Raw genomic sequence first — 10842 nt, 5'->3', positions numbered from 1 at the left:
CAAATGTGAATCTATCAGATTGTATTTTTACCATACAATTGTGACCAAAATGATAGGTGAAAGTTTGTAGAAGGAGAAAATGTGAGAGAGCAACTGAACCTTATATGACAAGAAGGAAAATGCCTTAAGGGTTGTGTGATCTATTATGGTGTTGAAGATGACTAAAGCATAAGAAAACTTAAGTGTGAACAAGAGACCTGGCTAATTCTACAAACCAAGCGTGATATAGGATAATAGTATCTTTCTCCTACTAAAGATGGATGAATGATCTTTAAAAAAGATGGAACACCATATAGAGGACTTGATATTTGGAGATGGACTTGTGATCCCAAATGATTAAGTGAAACTATGATAGATGTTTTCTTGTGGATAAAGGTCTGGTGTTGTAATCTTGAAAGTCTTTTACCTAGGATTGAATTTGAAAACTATTAGCTCTTAATGTTTGATTTTGAATGGAGGATCATGAGTAAGATGTTCTTGGACTTAAGGATTAAGGTTCAAATGATAATGCTCTCAAGGGGAAAATTTGAAAATGGAAGACTAGAAGCTTTGGAAAAAGATGAGATGGGAATAGATTGATGTGGAAAATGATGGTGATATGGTCACTATGTGGGTAGTTAATCTTCTCTCTCTGGAAATAGAAATCTTGGGTTTACCCCTAAGAAATTAGAATGTTCTCAAAGTTTGGCATTGTAAAAAGTTTTTTCATAGCAATCTTGTCTATCCTCTTCCTTTTTTATGTCTTTGATGGTATATCAAATTTTTTTATCATTGTGTGCTAGGTTTTTTCTTTCCTTGTAGGCAAATGCTTTGGATAACTTCACCTTCTTATGTTTAAATTTTTCGAACATGGCAGGAACAAAATATACCCCAACTATAAGACCAAGCAAAAGACTTTCATGAAAATGTTGTGAAGATAAGAAAATAAAAGACCCAATGAACCTGAAATGTTGGACCAAGTACAAGGACTTATGCAAATAAAACTATAGGTGAAGAGGACCTACTTACAACCACTTTGCTTATTGAATTTTTAGCTCACCATTTCACTCATTTAGACCTATTTGATGTTTGTATTGGTTTCAAATTTTGAACACTCAAGCATGCCAAACACATTAAAAATCCTACTAAGGCTTCAACTAGGATGTACAAAGATAAACTAGAGCGTGTCCTTGATATACACAAGATATGTCAAGCCCAAATATGTAGATGAAAGAAAATAATGCCACACGGCTAGGAGGAGACAGTAACCCAAATCTCCACCTTCACTTCCCAAAGGTATAAAGTTCTTTGGGGCTTAGCCAAGAGTGATAATTTACTTCCAAGAGAGGTGTCTTTGGATTCACCTCCCACTATTTATTCTCCACTGGAACACAGGAGTTGAGGTTGTCCCAAGGGGTGATGAAATCTCCAAGTAGACCTCCTAAAAATAAAAAATAAGACCACTTATTTCTTGTGTAGTTAAGATCACTCGAAGGCATGAGAGGAGATAATACATAAGTGGCCTCAAGTTTTAAAAGACACTACTTCTTTCCCAATTGAAGCTTTAGGTTTTCTATCTACTCTTGAAAACACTCATGTTTAAGCATGCAAAGTTCTTTCCAACTTGACAATATTGTCAACATAAGAAATCACTCATCAGCATAAGAAATTGATCATTGGTGAACATAATAAAACCGATAGGGATAAGAACAAGTTCCTTTAAGTTATTCAAGATTGAATGTATTCATTTTAAAAACCAATTCAAATTATTTCATATCAATCTTCTTTGTCCCTAGCATTCGAGATTTTATGAGAAATTTTTAAGCCCAAATTGAAATATTTCATCATATTCTTCTTTAATCTTTAGGCATTCAAGAGTTTGTTTTGTTATCTAAGCATTCATTCCAATGAAAAGCTTTTCAATTCCTTTAAGGCATTCAAGATTGTGTTAAAAAATTCATTCCAATGACAGGTGTGTACATTCTCTTAAGGTATTCAAGATTATGTTCAACATTCATTTCAATGAAAGGTGTGTAAATTCTCTTAAGGCATTCAAGATTGAGTGAGTAATATTACTTTTAAGTGCATTCAAGAGTTTTTTTGGAGTTGTGAGATTACTTGCAATATTCATTCAAATGACAAGTGGTTAAATCATGCATGTTCATTCAATTCCCTAATTCTAAAGTCATCCAAGGTTTGTCTCTTGCAATAAAATCTGATCAGTAATCTCTATATATCAAGTAAATAACGAGTTGAGTATCAAGAATCCTTCAAATATTAATAAATCTACCAAAAAATAGAGATGACAGAATACAGTCCCAAATGATAAAACACCAGAGATGATTAAATGCAAATGACAGAAGAGAACCAAACAAGTTATACCTGATACTTACCCTTGTAGATCGTATACGACACTATAAAATCGTAGAGGTCAGACCACACAGGCACCAAAAGTCGAGGACGCCAAAACTCACAGCCTCAAACTCAAAGATGAAAAAACTTACAGATGCCAAAAGTTGCAGACACCAGATACCAAATCAGTGGAGACATTAGAACTTGGAGACGACAAACAAGTTTTCATAGGTGAGCGTGATAATTTTGTCAATGACACAGATGCCAAACTACGGAAATGAAGAAACATTTGCATAGATGACACTGCATTGAAACAGAGATGGATGTACGCAATTTTTTCAGAAATGACCAATTTTTTGGTCATTTTTTTATGAAAAGTGATGTGGGTCCCACTGGGCTTGCCAAAATGTATACATGAACATCCTTCTCTATTGCATAAACAAAAAAACATTAGTTGTCAATGTATATCAAGATTCACATAAATTGAAATACAACTAATCTACTTAAGTTTTAAAAATAATGCAACCAATGAAAGGATCCTATCCAACCTCAGAGAAGCTCAACAAAGCCACCCAAATGAGACCTTGTTGGCGTGCTCAAGATTGAGGGATGTAGATGTGCTCTCTCAAACACAACTAGTAAATCCCAAGATGATATATGGTGTGCAATGATGAGTATGAACCTATGCTAAATTATCAAGAATGCTTCAAGAAATGGCTATGGAAGCAACCATTCTTGAGAGCATTCAAAGAAGGTGAATGTGGATGCAAATAATCAAACTAACAATGCAAATCTAGAATGAGAATACAAGATCTAAGACTAAAATGTAAACAACTACCAAAGGTTAGCTCTAAGCATAAAATCTATAAAAAGCTCTAGAACTAAACTAGCATGATAACAATGCAATGAAGGAGATGAGAAATATTTGAGACAAGGGCTCTGTTTATAGGCTTTAGGGAGACCTTGAGGAGGTGGCATCCACATAGTTGCCACAAGGGAGACACATGGACTAAGGGACAAGCCATGCAAAGGTGAAAAAGAGCCTTTATGATTTGAGTGGCTCAAGATTTGCTCACACATGGGGAAAGGAGTGGGGGACAAGGATATAAAAATCCTTTTGGAGAATTTAATGAAAGAGGGGCTCCTAGGGATTGAGTTTCTCACACATGTGTGAGCAACCACTTAGGGCTAAAAAAGGTGTTTTAAGAGGTAGCTTAGGATTAATAAAGTGGGTTTAGGTAGTGTAGGCTTAGAAGGATGAGAGTGATGGGTGGTAGGCTAGGTTTTAGGTGGGATTAAAATTAGACTAAATAAGATCTAATTTAATCATGGGTTTAGAGCATTTAACAAAGTAGAGGGAATTATATAAATTATAATTCATTTAAAAGGGAATTTACGAAGCACTTTGTATTTGAATTAAATTTAAATACATTAGGGAAGTAAACCTATTTAATTAAATAAGTAGAGGAACGTGACAAATATAATTAATTAATATTAATTAAAGTGTCAATGGAAATATCAATAGATTAATATAGTATTTTAGGATGATTTTAAGCATCTACAACTATATCCTCAAAATAATTCCTTGAGTTAGCCTTGAGCCTTTCCCAATTAATTATAATAGGACCTCATTAAGATATTACAATCATTTTACAATTACACAATACTGTCGGCTCACAATCTTTACAACTTCTCACACGTGCTACCTCTGACCTTGCGCACTTGCTGACATCATTGTTAGGCTATCTACTTTCACCATCTAACTTTTCTCATCACGATTCTATCCTTGTTAAGAGATACAATCCAAAAATCAAAAACCACTTATCAAGTACTCTTTCTGCATATTGTCCTCTGTAGTTCTTAAATAACTCTCGCTTGTCTTTGACTTTCTATACATGCACTTGTTCACTTCATTAGGACACACTATAGAACATATCCCCAACTACACTTTACCTCATCACCAATACATAGTATGTACGACCTTGTTCTTTGTTTTCTACTCTGTCAGTCTTCACAGAAACAATACTATGTTGACATCAATGAAAAACATAGTCATGAATGCAACATGTCAATCATGTTAATAGTCTCTCCAATGCTTAGGATACTCCCCAAAGGAATACCATGAGCATTTATGCTAACATCCCCATCCACTACTTACCCTCCCTTTACACCTCCTACCTTCTTTTACTTCTAATGTTAGTTCTATTTGATCTAGACCCCTTCAATAGTTTACTAGATACACAAACCCATACCAAATGAGCATGGCTCAAGTTCACATTATAAATCTCCTTTAACCTTTAGGCATCTCTTCCTTTCCCAAGAAAATTTGACACCAATGCATTTTGCCAATATTACAAGGTCCTCAACCATGACACAAAGGTGTATGGCCTTAAAACATAAAATCCAAGACTTAATTGATGCTAACTTCATTCATCTAGAGTACATAAATAATAAAGGGGGCTCTTTTATGGAGCATATAGATCAAAGACTTGAAGTTTTCTCTAGTCCCTTTCCCATGACTCAAATATCATTGAGCCTATTAATAACCCTCCTTCAAATGGCACCGCATGCACAACCTTTGAAGAGATTACAATTATATTTACTGTTATAATCAACATAATTAATAAATCTTTGATAAATAATAACTCTATATTTTATAATTCATCTATAGACATCACAAAATGGGAACCACTTCACAATAGCCAAGACTCCCTACCTATATGAGAAGAAGACGACCTTATATAAAAACCCACTAATCACAATTAAATACATTTTCAGCTTCCAACCAATTAAAGGCAGCCGTCCACCTTATTAAATTGTTTTGAAGGGAAAAAAAAGACAAGAAAAGGTACTTATATCGTTCTTCCTCACATTCAAAACTGTGAACTCCCATGTCTCTCCACAAGACCCGCTAGAATTTCCTGGACCCACACGTCGTGTATGACAAGAAAAAACAAAATTATATACTCGGGGAAACTACTGGTCTTGAATTCAAAGTCCCTGTATATTAGATCCTAAAAGACAATCAAAAGTTCCAAATCATGAGTTAGGTCTGCATCAGGGGAACCCCTGCAAAGCTTGAAGGAGAAGAGTAAGCTGTGGCGTTGTGTAAGTAAAGGTGAGTACCATAAGCAAAAATGATAGGTCATCTTGCAAACAAACAAACAAATTCTCAGTAGTACTTTATTTCTCTTCTCATAAGAAACCCGCACGGCTTAAACAACGCATAAATTGTATGCATTTTTGTTTGGTGAGGAGTTCCTATTTGAGAGGATTTCACTGGGTACGTGGTAAATGTGGTTGCAGTTTTGCAGATAGAGTGAAGACTAAGATTACTTTTTGTTTTTTAATAGACACGTTACCAAAACATTTGTGAGGGGGCTGTTTTCACAGAGACCATGGCAGTTCATAAACATTTGTGGGGTAGATTTTACGCTACTCAAAATGCTGTGAAGTCTCATTCTCTGCTTTTAACAGCCACCGGCCAACTGCCACACAACTTCCTCTTCATCTTTCTCAAGTACCCTTCATTTTTTTCCCTCATAGTGATGATAATAATCCAATGCGGAAAAGAGAGATTTCACAGACAGATTGATTGGAGATAATGCTTTGGTAAGGATTATCTTCAATACTGTCTGTCTTATCTGCCCCTTGTTTCTTCTTCTGTTTGTCTTGTTCCTTTAATGGGTAGTAAGTGGGTGGACAAAATCATTTCGCCATTGAAGAAGGTGTGGGCAGGAATTCACAAAAGAATCCATGAGGCTCGCAACAAGAGTAAGTGTCACTTTGCATTTTATTTGATCTTCTCCCTGCTTAGTTTCTTTGGGGCTCTAGTGTTAAATGATGATGAAAATGGTCCAATTTTAGTACGAGTGGTGTGAAGTGATTGTTCCTTTGCTCAATTCTTGGTTTTATCAGCCAGTTTTATTTGATTGTCGCTTTGCTCAATTCTTGGCCAGAGCAAGAGCAACAGTAATATTCTGGCTTCATAGTCCAAACCATCTTAAATTTAGATTGGTGGATTGTAAGTGTTAGTTGTATCTGATTTTCATTATTTTGGGATGGTTTTCTCCTATTTTCAAGTTCTTAATGCTTATCTTTTTGTTTGTACAGAAGTCAGGACCACCTTAAAATCTGTGTTTTTCTTCATTAAAACAAACGGCAAAAACAAAACAATATAAACATGATTGTTTTGTATGACCTAAATTAACTGGAGGGTGAATGTACATTAGGTTAAGAAATGGTGGTTGTTCTAGAGCCTGAAATGACCTACAGGCCTCATTGTAGAGGGGTGGATTCGTTCATCTTTTTAGACAAAATATCAGGTAAGTGAAATTCGCATAAAGAAAATTTCCTGTGGAGATTAAAATGTTGGGCAATCCCTTCTTCCCAATGGATGATTTGAAAGACTCCCTTTCCCTTTATCTCAGGAATTAAATTTTTTCAACGAGATAATTTTTTTCTCCCTTTTGAGATAATATAGCTCAGAGCTCACCTTTGAAAACTTCAGATTTACAGTTATTAATTGCATGTTGTTATGATTCATACAAATGCTGAGGATAGGTTCATCATGACGCTGTGATTGGCTAAATGCTAATATGAAGAAATTGGTAAAAAATTATTCAAACAAGAAGAAATACAGTGCAGGGTTTTAAATTGTTCTGTCAAGATCTTCTAATTAATCTAACTGGTGAGAGAAATTCAGAAGTAATTGACTCTTATTCACAATATTCTAATTTTGACTCTTATTTACAATATTCTAGTTTTGCATTTGATTAGTGATCAGATATTCATTACTGGTTCCAATCTTTAAGAACATGAATGAAAGTGAAAAAATTCAAAGAAGCACACAAATTGATAATCTCGTTAATAACTAAAATTAAGATGCTCCACCACCTGTGAATCTAATTTACAAATGAACCTGCTCCATCCAAGACCACAAGCATGCTGCACAGCATACAAAATAATAATAGCCTCCATCAAGTTATATTGCTGTTTTTCATGATATTACTTAAAATTTGCCTTAAGCCACATGTATGATTTGAATGTATTTTAATAAATGATGTCATACAATCATTATCTAGTGTTCAATTTTTAATTTATAAAATTTAATATATGAATACATTCAATAACTGTATCTAGATAAATATCAGATACTTCCCGTACTTCAGAATGAAATCCTAAATTTTATATTATAAATACTCTGATTTTCATTTGATCAGAAAATGAGCACCAACGACTGATTAGCCCACATAAAAATAAAATAAAATGGCAGATCAGTTTTCTCCCTCAAGTTTAGTGAATTAGAACTAACTAATTTTTTTCCGTTGTAACAGGTCGGGGAATCTACATTCTATATGATGATGTTAGGTCTTGCGGATATGAAGATGTTCATGTCATGTGGTCTATTTTAGTGGACAAAGAATGCCCAGTACTCAAATCCTGATTACTTGTGGTTTTAGAGAGGGAAACATTATTACAGTGGGTTTACTTTTTTGTATTAGAAAGAAAAAAGAAGAAGAGTTTTTCTGTATATAAAATATACGAAGTACTGATTTACAGAGAGGAAAGAATGGATGTCTGTGAATTTTATAAAAGAAAGTCAAGTTGTTCGCCATTGTTGCTATGATCATGTAATCTAATCGAATTAAAACTGATCTCTCCTGTATCAATGCCTCGTCGTACACTATAATGTTGCAGAACAATGGGAAAAGTTCGGCCTGGCTTTCCTTACATTCTAACAACATATTCATTCTTACCCAATTTTGCAATTGGATGATGGTGAGAAGAGTGGACTCAGTGGAGATGGCTTTTCTAAAATAATTTTAAAGCCACAATTGGTGCATTATCTTTAACACGGACTTAAATTCGTAGGCTAATTCAATAGAACACCTCCTAACATTCTGCAAAGTTTGTGAAGGGTCTGAAATGTTGCTTTGTTACCCATTCTTTAAGTGTCAATCAACATAGTTGGTCAAGAGACACAGCCCAGTTCTCTGCATACCCCCCTGAAAATAGCTAACTGTTACATTAATTCTTTGAACCCTTCCCATTCCTGCTCTGAGTATTGCGTATTATAATTATTGGACAAAGATGGTGGCCATCAGGTTTCATTTTCAGAGAAGGTTGTGCTGAGCCCTCAGAAATCGTTTCTTCGTCTGGTTGCAGAGAAAGGAATCAATAGTACCCCAATTTTTATCCTCCCTTTGTCACTGAGATATTCTTTTGTGATTTGTTAACTTCCTTGTTTGGTTCATTTCTTGAGGGTGCCAATCTGGTTTAAATTTTACAATCTGCCACTGGAATGTAGATCGAAAGGGATGCTGAGTTTTTTTTTAGCAAATCAATTGATTTTCTTTGTTAAGATAGATCCTTCTAAAAATGGTATGATGGGGTTCTTACTCATTATATGCATATGACATTTTCAGCTGGGTGTGCATATGTGGATCTTTTTTATTTTTAATGTTGTATTATTTTTCTTTTCTTAATATAAAGTTTGATGGGAAAAGTATTCATATAGCAATTTTGTATTCTCTTTTGATTACCTAATTAAATTGTAGAATGTTGATTTAGAAAGCATCTATAGGGGAAGTCTAGTAATATTTACACATCTTAACTCGGTGTATACAAAATCCCTAAACTATATGTTGGATTGATGTTTTTGGTTGTCTTCCTATACTTGTTGACACCTTGAAAAATATTTTGCAAAGTGCCACCTAAAACATAGCATCTTTGGCACCATTTATCAAAAAATCAAAAAATAAGCATTAATCCCCTATTTACAAAATATAAAAAATATTTAATTAAGATATGATTTGGCAAAGTTTCTTAACCTTAGGTAGGGTTTTGTGGGAGGAGCTACAGCTCTATTTTTGAGGCATAAGAGGTTCCATGAGAATTTTTGTAGTGGGTTGTTGTTTATTTAGAATCTTTTCCTTCAAAATAGAAGTCCCTCTTTTTTAGACCTATAAATTTAAGTAGGTGAAAATAGGGTGGAGCTAGAAATAGCCACACTAGCTTAGGAGAAATTTTAGCCATATGTCAAATATATGTATAGTTTATTCACACCAAAATTTTAAAAAACAGATAGATTTTTTTAATAAAAATATTTAATCAATTGTGTAGTCCTTGAATTTAGGATATGAAGTTATTAAGATGAATTACAATTTGAATGGTATCGCAGACATTTAAATGTTTGTAAAAACTCAGCAACTACAACTCTATTTTTAAGAACGACCCTCTCCATGGGACCCCAACCTTAGCTTTTGAAACCCCCAAATAGTGCTAGCACCAAAAACATTAAGTTGTGTCATTAGAAATGAATCCAATATGATGTTTGTTGCATCCAAAATTAGGGGGTGCCCCATTTTTAACATGACTTGGGACAATTTATCAACTATGGCCCATAAAAGGCGATTTGTTTCTTGTTACTCTCTAGTAGCACAAGTGTGTCCATCATTGGTACAATTCTAAACTTGGAAAAAGTCAAAGAATATGGTTCCTCATTTGGCATTGTTACTATAAATAGAAAATGCTCAACATTACCCTAACTGTGCATCCTCGCAAACTACCACATGGCATTTGACCTTCACAAATTGCAATTGCATCAATTCATGATGGGAAATTCATTAGATTATTATGAGAAATAATTTATTGAATAATTATAGACATTATGAATTGTGTTTAATGGTATTATGCAAGGAACATTTACATATTTGTATCATCACAATAAAGAACTATGACATGAAAGATTGTATTTATTGTGCATTGTCTAATTTCAGACAAGTAATTAAGAGAAAATGACAAAAATAACCTTTTGTGCTATAATTCTCTCTTACTTTTGAACATTTTAGGGCTCTTGCATGTGTCGGTACTAGCTCCCAAAATATTGGCATGTGTTGTTCTCCATGTTGAGACAAGTGTTAAAGTTTACACATAGAATGGGGTGAATAATGATTTTAATAGGATGTTGGATGATTTTTGGAAGACTTGAATGGTTTTATGAAATATCTATCCTAATGCTTAAGTGGTCAATGACAATGAACCAATAGTTGATTTGTTTTATAATTAAAAGTTTTTATGTTTTGTAATTAGGGGATTTATGGTTTTTATCATCATAGACAGTCTATAAACAACATCATTATAATTTCATGATTCATATAACAAGCACATCTTAATCTCATGCAATATATACAGACATGTACATCTACATATTCTTATATCTTTAGACATCTACTTTTCTATAAACATTGCTTCTTCTCATTTCCACTTGAAGTTTGTTATGTCCATGACTTGATTATTCATATGTATGGATGTATATTATGGAGAAGGAAAAATTTCACCAACCTCATGTCTAATCAAAGTCTCAAATGACGAACCTTTCCTTTCCCCACCTCACTTCTGCTAGTGCTCTAATGAGCTAGGGGATCAAGACACTAAGTGTAATAACAACTAATTGATGAACTAGGATATAAAAGTGATTGAAGCAAAAGATATTAAAAAGATTAAATT

At 33.9% G+C, this 10842-nt stretch overlaps 1 long non-coding RNA gene across 2 annotated transcripts; it reads left to right on the top strand.

Moving 5' to 3' along the window:
• Positions 1 to 5257: 5257 nt before the first annotated feature.
• On the top strand, positions 5258 to 8699 carry LOC149564209 (uncharacterized). Of its 2 annotated transcripts, none has more exons than XR_016364173.1 (2): positions 5258 to 5449; positions 7668 to 8699. It is a non-coding gene; the product is annotated as an uncharacterized LOC149564209 (long non-coding RNA). The 2 variants fall into 2 exon arrangements; XR_016364172.1 differs by lacking the exon at positions 5258 to 5449 and adding an exon at positions 5476 to 6105 and having other exon boundaries at positions 7668 to 8186.
• The last annotated feature ends 2143 nt before the right edge of the window (positions 8700 to 10842 follow it).

The sequence above is a fragment of the Cupressus sempervirens genome, chromosome 4, assembly GCF_028749045.1.
Source record: "Cupressus sempervirens isolate cs-2001-9-10 chromosome 4, ASM2874904v1, whole genome shotgun sequence".
NCBI lineage: Eukaryota > Viridiplantae > Streptophyta > Pinopsida > Cupressales > Cupressaceae > Cupressus > Cupressus sempervirens.
The sequence above is the reverse complement of the archived record's forward strand: the minus strand, read 5'-3'. Positions and strand labels throughout refer to the sequence as shown.